The sequence below is a fragment of the Chenopodium quinoa genome, unplaced genomic scaffold, assembly GCF_001683475.1.
Source record: "Chenopodium quinoa cultivar QQ74 unplaced genomic scaffold, ASM168347v1, whole genome shotgun sequence".
NCBI classification, from domain to species: domain Eukaryota; kingdom Viridiplantae; phylum Streptophyta; class Magnoliopsida; order Caryophyllales; family Amaranthaceae; genus Chenopodium; species Chenopodium quinoa.
The window spans coordinates 1,950,095-1,957,891 of record NW_018743572.1 but is presented as its reverse complement, the minus strand read 5'-3'; the positions used below and the strand labels follow the sequence as shown (position 1 = coordinate 1,957,891).

At 34.3% G+C, this 7,797-nt stretch overlaps 1 long non-coding RNA gene across 6 annotated transcripts; it reads right to left on the bottom strand.

The window, feature by feature from the left end:
• Positions 1-242: 242 nt before the first annotated feature.
• Positions 243-7,123, bottom strand: LOC110681675. 6 transcript variants are annotated; one of them, XR_002503329.1, is made up of 5 exons: positions 6,628-7,122; positions 6,410-6,482; positions 2,363-4,886; positions 1,852-1,997; positions 243-494 (listed from the first exon to the last, which is right to left on the bottom strand). It is a non-coding gene; the product is annotated as an uncharacterized LOC110681675 (long non-coding RNA). The 6 variants fall into 6 exon arrangements; XR_002503330.1 differs by having other exon boundaries at positions 6,823-7,122; XR_002503326.1 differs by having other exon boundaries at positions 2,363-2,447; positions 2,596-4,886; positions 6,410-7,120.
• Between the last annotated feature and the right edge of the window lie 674 nt (positions 7,124-7,797).

Genomic DNA, 7,797 nt, shown 5'->3' with positions numbered 1-7,797 from the left:
TAGTCTATCCATAACGGGCAGCGGGCGTTACGTATGCTGCCGTTACGGATAGGCTATCTTATTCGTAACGGGCAGTCAAACTGCCCGTTACGAATAACCCGTTATTTGTAACGGACAGTTTGACTGCCCGTTACAAATACTATTGAACCCAAATTAAAAAAAAATGCAGCAGGTTATACCTGCTACACTACTAACTGATAATCTTCTATGATGCCAAATTTTAATTACTATTATCAATATTCAATAATAATAAATGTAAAATTTAATTAATTATAAAATCAAAGATACAAACTTTAACAAATGTCCAAATTGAATTTACAACAACTCCCTAACATGAGTCAAAAGCTACTATATGAATAATACTCTGAACATCTGGTAGATTCTCAATGCCCAAAAGTAAAGCATCCATCTCATGTTCAATAGGTAAACATGTAGAGCCGTAGATGTGAATTTGAAAGGTCCATCATGGAGTTGCCATTCCTCATGCACATATGCTGTTGGATAGAAGCATACTCAATTAATTCTGATAAGCAACATATATATAACATCAAACTTGCAGAAGATTAGAACTTACATTAACTGAATCTACTCTTCTAAATAGGATCAATATCCAACTAATACAAACAATGTGATGGGAAAGATCATTCTATCAATTAAAATTGCTTGAAATGACCATATAAAGCATGCATGTAGACTTCATGACATGGATGAGAATCAGACAGTGATTCAAGCCGCATTATCAATAATCAGTCCCTTTAAACTCTTATATATATATATATACACCCGGTTTACTCATTTGATGATTAAATGAGCACTAATCACTATAATGAGAAAAAAATACCCTTGGTTCACCTAGCTACTAATCCCCACCTCCCCGTCTCAGCGTCATGGCCCATCTATTTTTATAAGATGGCACAAGATTAAGCCTGTACTTATCAATTTCAAAATCCAAAAAGCCAAAAAATAGTAAAATGCTTCTTTTTTCCTCCACACTCATTCATATATTCACAACCATACATAATGGGATACACTGAGTTACTAATAACATGAATAACGAATAGGCACCCGTTGCTCCCACAAAAACAAAAACCTAAAGAAAGGGCCACTGATTTACTAAAAAGACTCGGTGGTTAATCTGCTAGCATAATAAGGAAAATTCAAATAACACTGGACATGTGTGTAAGTGGCAATAATGAGGCCTCAAATCATCCCAAATCAACACAGAACAACTTCAAACCTTACATAATTCAAGATTCCAGAATACAACTCCAGAATACTGTTTTTAGCATCTGAAATACGATTCACTAATGCAAACAAAACAAAATCAACAAACTGCAAGAAGCTTCGCATACAAAATTTTAAAAAACCATTTAATAGGCTTATTGTAATCATTGAAAATGAATCTAAAGCATAAGATCAACCAAAATCTAACGTAAAATGCGTAGATATTCAGATGCATAGATGTAAGCAATTTGAGGCAAAATAAGCTTAAAAAAATCGCAAAAAAACAGTACTATAAAAAAAGTTCCATTAAAAACAGCAGCAAATCACAACAAAGTACAACTACAAACATCTAATAACCTAACATTTATGACGATTTAATAACAAAAAAATAGCAAATATTTTGCAACTAAACACAACAGAACCAGGATTCTAGCGTCGATCTAAACCGAAAACATCAAAAATTGAAGAACAAAATAGAAATCAATCCAAAAACATATATAAAGAAATCATAGACCAGATCCAATTTCAAATCAAACTGAACAAATTCATCAAATCAAAACAAAAGATAAAAAAAGAAGCAATGATAAGCGTAATACAAGTGAAACAGATGATCACAGATACCTTTACCTTCAAGGCAACATGCACCTACAAGCGTAATACATTGTCTCTCCCACATACTTGACAGCTTTCTTGAAGTACTGATCTTGATTGAATACCTTTTCAGCCTACATTGTAAACATGCAACCCAACAGCACACCACCATCAGCATGCACCTACAAAATTCATCAAATCGCAAAGTCAGCTTTGATTGTATTTCAATAATACAAGTGCTTCAGCACGACAAATACATACCCCAAAATGACAGTATATCTCACCCATCAGCTTTAATTTCAATAAAAACAAGTTTTAACTACGACCTAACTCAAAGTAATCCAGCATACTACTTAATTCTCATTTCATCAACATAAATCTCACAATAACATATTCAATCAACCAATCCAAACTATCTAAAAGATTCAATTGTAGCACAAAAATATAATTAAGCCCAGAAACTTGAATATTTGCAAGTTCATATAAGACCCAGAAATATAAATTGATAAAAAAAAATATCGAGAAAAAGTAGAAAAATTAAACTTACTTATGCTTCTACCTCCGAACCTTCTTCAGTTGTTCTTGGCACTAGCGGCACACATTTTGAACAAAGAATCACGAGAAATACATACCTGTCACAAACAAGCTGAAATCAATAAGGCCAACACTTATAAAGATCAAATTGTACCATTATTTTATAATCTATGATCTTAAAAATTCAACAATCACAAATATAATTCATAGAACAAAATCCAGATCTAGTAATTTTTTCTTCCTCACCCTCAACACTAATTCTTTTCGTATTTCCAGAAATACTGCTACATACTTTGCTGCTTTGAAGGCTACACTTTTCTCTTCATCCTCTTTGATAGCTTCATCTCTATTCAACTTTAAAATCGATTTAACTATACTGAAATTAGGGTTTAGGATTCATCAAAAAAATAAAACAATTGGAAAAATCAAATTCAAAATAATAAAAAAAAAAAGAATTCTAATAAAAAAAATTAAGGTTTTTCCCCCCGATGAAAATCTGCAAATTGGGGCTTACGAAAAAGCAATTCAACAAAAAATGAGGGAACCTTAATTAAGAAATCGATTTGGGGGAATTAAGAAAGAAAAAAAAAACAATATTTTGCTCCAGATCTAGCGAAAAAAACACCAAAAATTAAAAAACTTAATATCAAAACACCAAAAATATAGAATACCTTGGAAGTTTGAGGGGCAACATTCAATTCCCTAGCTTCCTAGACGACATTATAGCATATTTCGACCCAAAATAGCTCAGTTTCCAACTTTCCATTGCAAGAATGAGAAGAGAGAGAAAGCTAAATCGTATGAGAAGAGAGAGAAAGAGTCAATTGAGGAGAGAGAGAGGAGGAGAGGAAAATAAGAAAAGTGAAGTTAGACGGCTAGGGTTTTTTAACATCTACTCCGTAATTTCGCATATTGTATTGTATCGGGCAAGTTTTGCCTGTTACGACTAGTTGGTTATTCGTAACGGGCAAGACTTGTTGGTTACGACTAGTTGGTTATTCGTAACGGGCATGACTTGTTGGTTACGACTAGTTGGTTATTCGTAACGGGCAAGACTTGTTGGTTACGACTAGTTGGTTATTCGTAACGGACATTGAATTTGCCCGTTACAAATGATGTAATTGTAACGGGAAATCATATGCCCGTTACGAATAGCTTGTTACAAATAAGATTTTTTCCACTAGTGGAAAAGACTCAAATGGTTAGCAAGTAGGCAAACGTGAACCCAAGAACTAAAAATAAAGAAGATTAACCTAGAAAAGAAACATTACCACCCCGAAAAGATGCCTTTGTCCTCCCTAGAAGGCTCGGTCTCGTGTTTGAGAATTATGAGTCAATTTTCAAGATAAGGTCCGCAATAGTCAAGGATCCATGCCGCTAAAACAAGTAATTGAAGTAGCCTTGAAAACTAAGAAACCTCACAAGGTTGTGGCAAAAACTCACTAAAAGCATCAAATTCATCAAAGGGGAACAATTGCGAGTTTTCAAAAATAAGAGAATCCGGCTTCAAGGTCCAAAAACTTCTAAATGACTACCTTAGCATGTCCTATCCTAGAGTCGTCCAAATATATGTACTCTCAAACCGTGCACACCGATACCATTAAAGAAGAAAAACATTCAACTATACAAGTACAAAAGTATTATGTCCAAAGCATGAACAAAACAAAACACAATGCAAATTTTCCTTGAAAGAAACAAAAATCTTTTTGGAGTTTTTTAATATAAAGAACATGGAAATGCATATACAAATGTGCATGGCATATGTAAATTGACATCCCACCAAACATGATAGAATACTCTCCCCCAAGCTTGAATGAGACAACATGCTCAAATCATAAATCAAATAATCAACGGGAGAGGAAAACAAAGAGATCAATCCAACAATACCAACACATATCCAACAAGGCATAAACAATTAGAGAAAGAGCAAGGAAAGATATTACCGGATGTTAGGTAGGTGTAAATACCCGCAAATGACCCAAATTAAACAGTGAAAGCAAAGTTCATCTATCATTGAATATTATTTTTCATATGCTAGCAAAATAGGAGTGAATTTATTCAAAGCAAATGAACTCATGACAAGGGGCTGCTTTGGGTGCTGAACTGTGGTGAAGGAGTTCCACATATGGTAGAAAATGGTTACAAGGCCGGCGGAGCAGGGGAGGCAGCGAGCTGCTGTTGGTGGCAGATTTTAGGTGATGTCGAGGCTGCTAGGAGTTGTTATAGTTGCTTGTGAATTGGGGAAATAAGGAGGTGTGTGAGTGGAGGAGTGCGGCTGATATAAGGTTGTATTGGTGGCTGATTTTGGAGGTGAGAAAGGTGGTGGTTTGTGGCTTGAATATGTCGGCTGATTGTTTTTTGTTTTGGGTGTTGCGAGGGCTGCCAAGAGTCGATTGCGGGAGCTGGGGAACACTTGAGTGGTTGAGAAGTTGGTGCAGCTCGTCTGCGCTCCCGAGCATCCCTATCATCAGCGCACTCGAGGTGATACCCGTGAGAAGGGCAGCCTTCTACATGCACAACTTGACTTGATTATTCACCTACAAAACACAAATAAATTTAAGGGAAAAATGAAGTAAAAGGAAACAAAAACCAACAAACAAAATTATTAGAACTAAAATGAAAATGAAAAGAATAAAAGAATTAAAGAAAACAAAATAAAATAAAAGAAAGGAAAGAAAAATGAAATGAATATGAAAATAAACTAGAATAAAATGAAAACTAAATCTATAATAAAAAAGAACAAATAAAAGAGAAAATATTAGAAAAACCTTAAAAACAGAAAATAAGAGAGAAGAGGTAAAATAGACAGAAAAAATATAAAATTAAACATTCATTAAGAAAGAAAGCTATGAAAATAAGGTAAAAACAAGCTAAATACTCATCAAATGAGTGCCATAAATGACACTCATCTAGGGGTTCTAGTCTTGTTTGACCTGCAGATTCTGAACCTCCTTCTGAAGCTCGGAAATCCGCCCCCTCGCTGCGTCCAAGTCTTGTGTGACCTGCAGATTGGCTGACGCTTGGGAATACATCATATCAAGTGTCAGTAGTTCATTTTGGCGATCTAAAACTGAGTTGTGTCTAAGGAGGAGGCGGCCCGAGCTTTAGCAGCCTTTACCTCTTTGGGCTTATCGTTGAGGGGCTTTCTAAGCTCTCTATCGCGCAACATAGCGTGCATTCGACCAACATTCACTACTACAAAATTGGCCTAAGAGACCATATTAAAATGGCCAAAGAGACTACCTTTGGGGTGGTCTCTAGCTCCCAGGTCTCTTTGGCCTAAGAGTCCATTTCATCAAAAGTGATCTCTTGTTTTAAAAGTGAGACCACTTATTTAAAAGAGGTGGTCTTAGTTTTTTCAAAAACTAAGACTACTTATTTCAAATAGATGGTCTCATTTTTAAAAAACTAAGACCACCTATTTCAACTAAATGGTCTCAATTTTTCAAAAACTGGGACCACCTATTTCAAATAGATAGTCTCTTTCTTCTTTTTTATTAAAAAAAAAATTATTCATATTTTAATATATATAATTTGAATCAAACCAAAAAAAATCATTAATACTAAAAATTATACACATAGTTTATACAAAACCAATACTAAAAAACTCATTAATACTACAATCAATATTCTATCCAAAATTATACAAAATTCATATGTACAAAAAATAATTCATTAATGCAAAAATCAAGGCCTTCTAAGCATATCTTCCACGCATAACTATCTCACGCCAACTGAATATTTCAACAAGAAAAATCATTATTGTTCAATTTTTATCTTGAAAAATTTTCAAAGACATAACAAAATTAGCACACAATTATTACGAAAAAATATTAAACAAAGTTTTAAATTAGCTATTAACTTAGCAAAAACAGAAATTAAAAACTTAAATGACAACAAAAAAAATTAACACCGCAACAGTACAACTGGCCACCGAGCCGCAATAGCAGTAAAACAGTAGCAATTTACACCCAAATCAGCCATAATTGAAGAAAATAATAACAAATATCAAAGAAAATAATATACACTCATAATTGAAGAATTATGAAAAATGCAGTACCCAGGCTTGGAAGATGGGTCAGACCCATTTCTTCGCTGAGACACCATAAACTTAATTTTCTTGTCTTGAAACCCTGAAAAAATTGGCAAACGACAAACTAAAACAATTAATAAGTTTGAAATTTGGATAATTTACAAAGAAAGAGAGTAAATTGGAACTTAGGTTTTGGAGGAAATGTGAAATAGAAGGGGCTTAGAGATTGTTGTCAGCCCACAAACCAATAGAAGTCGCATCCACATCACTACAGCCCACATAACCACCAAACTGAGATGATGTAACAATCGCGCCTCCATTATAACCGGCAGCAGGACCGACCACTAACACCGCCAATAGGCAACAAAAACTTCGCGGCTCTAAAATTCACATCACCCACAAGATCTGAAGTTAATAAACCCAAAAGTTATAAAAATTACCACATTTAAAACGAAGAGAAGCGAAAGCCGTGAATTTAGGAGTGGCCTCCTTGGAAGATGGAGGAGTCATCGACGGCGAAGATTTCGGATGTTAGGATAGAGTAATTTCAGCTGTTAAGATAGAGAGAGAGAGAGAGGCGGTGAACGGTGGGGATATGGGTTTAGAGGAAATGTAAATAGGGTTTGGGTTTTGTCTCTTTAAAATACATGTAAAAAAAATGTCAGCCTACTTTTTTTTCAGCCTACTTTTAATTACAAAGTAAATGATTTTTTTTTTTTTATTTAATTAAAAAAAAGGAGAGACCACTTTTTGTAAATAAATGGTGTCTCTCTTTTATTTATTTATTTAATTAAAAAAAAGGAGATACCACTTTTTGTAAATAGAGGGTCTCTCTCTTTAATTTATTTATAATTAAAAAAAAGGAGAGACCACTTTTTGTAAATAAATGGTCTTTCTCTTTTTTTTTATTTAATAAAAAAAAGGAGAGACCACTTCTCCTAAATAAATGGTCTCTCTTTTTTAAATTTTTAATTAAAAAGAAAGAGAGACCACTTATTTAAAATAGATGGCCTTTGGTCCATTTTCATCTATCTAAAACTATACATAAGAGACCATTTATTTGAAATATTTGGTCTCTTAAATCCAAGAGACCACATATTTATTTATATGGTCTTTTACTTAAGGTCTTTGGCCAATTTTGTAGTAGTGATTAAGAATGATCAATACCAAACGGCCATAAAAATCACCCAAGGTGAAAAATTACAAACAAAAATCACAGATATCTTACCTCACAGAGAAGCGCCAAGATGACGTCAAGGTCAAGGGTGCCTACTCCTCTCACGAACGCCTTGTCCTAAGGATCAAGCGCCCTCAGCATCTGTTTGGCCATCTGAAGGACAGCCGGCCTTTGCGGAATCTCTGCTAAATCAAAACAACATTAGTTAAGCAATCGCTCAGAAAGATTCAATGCCTTT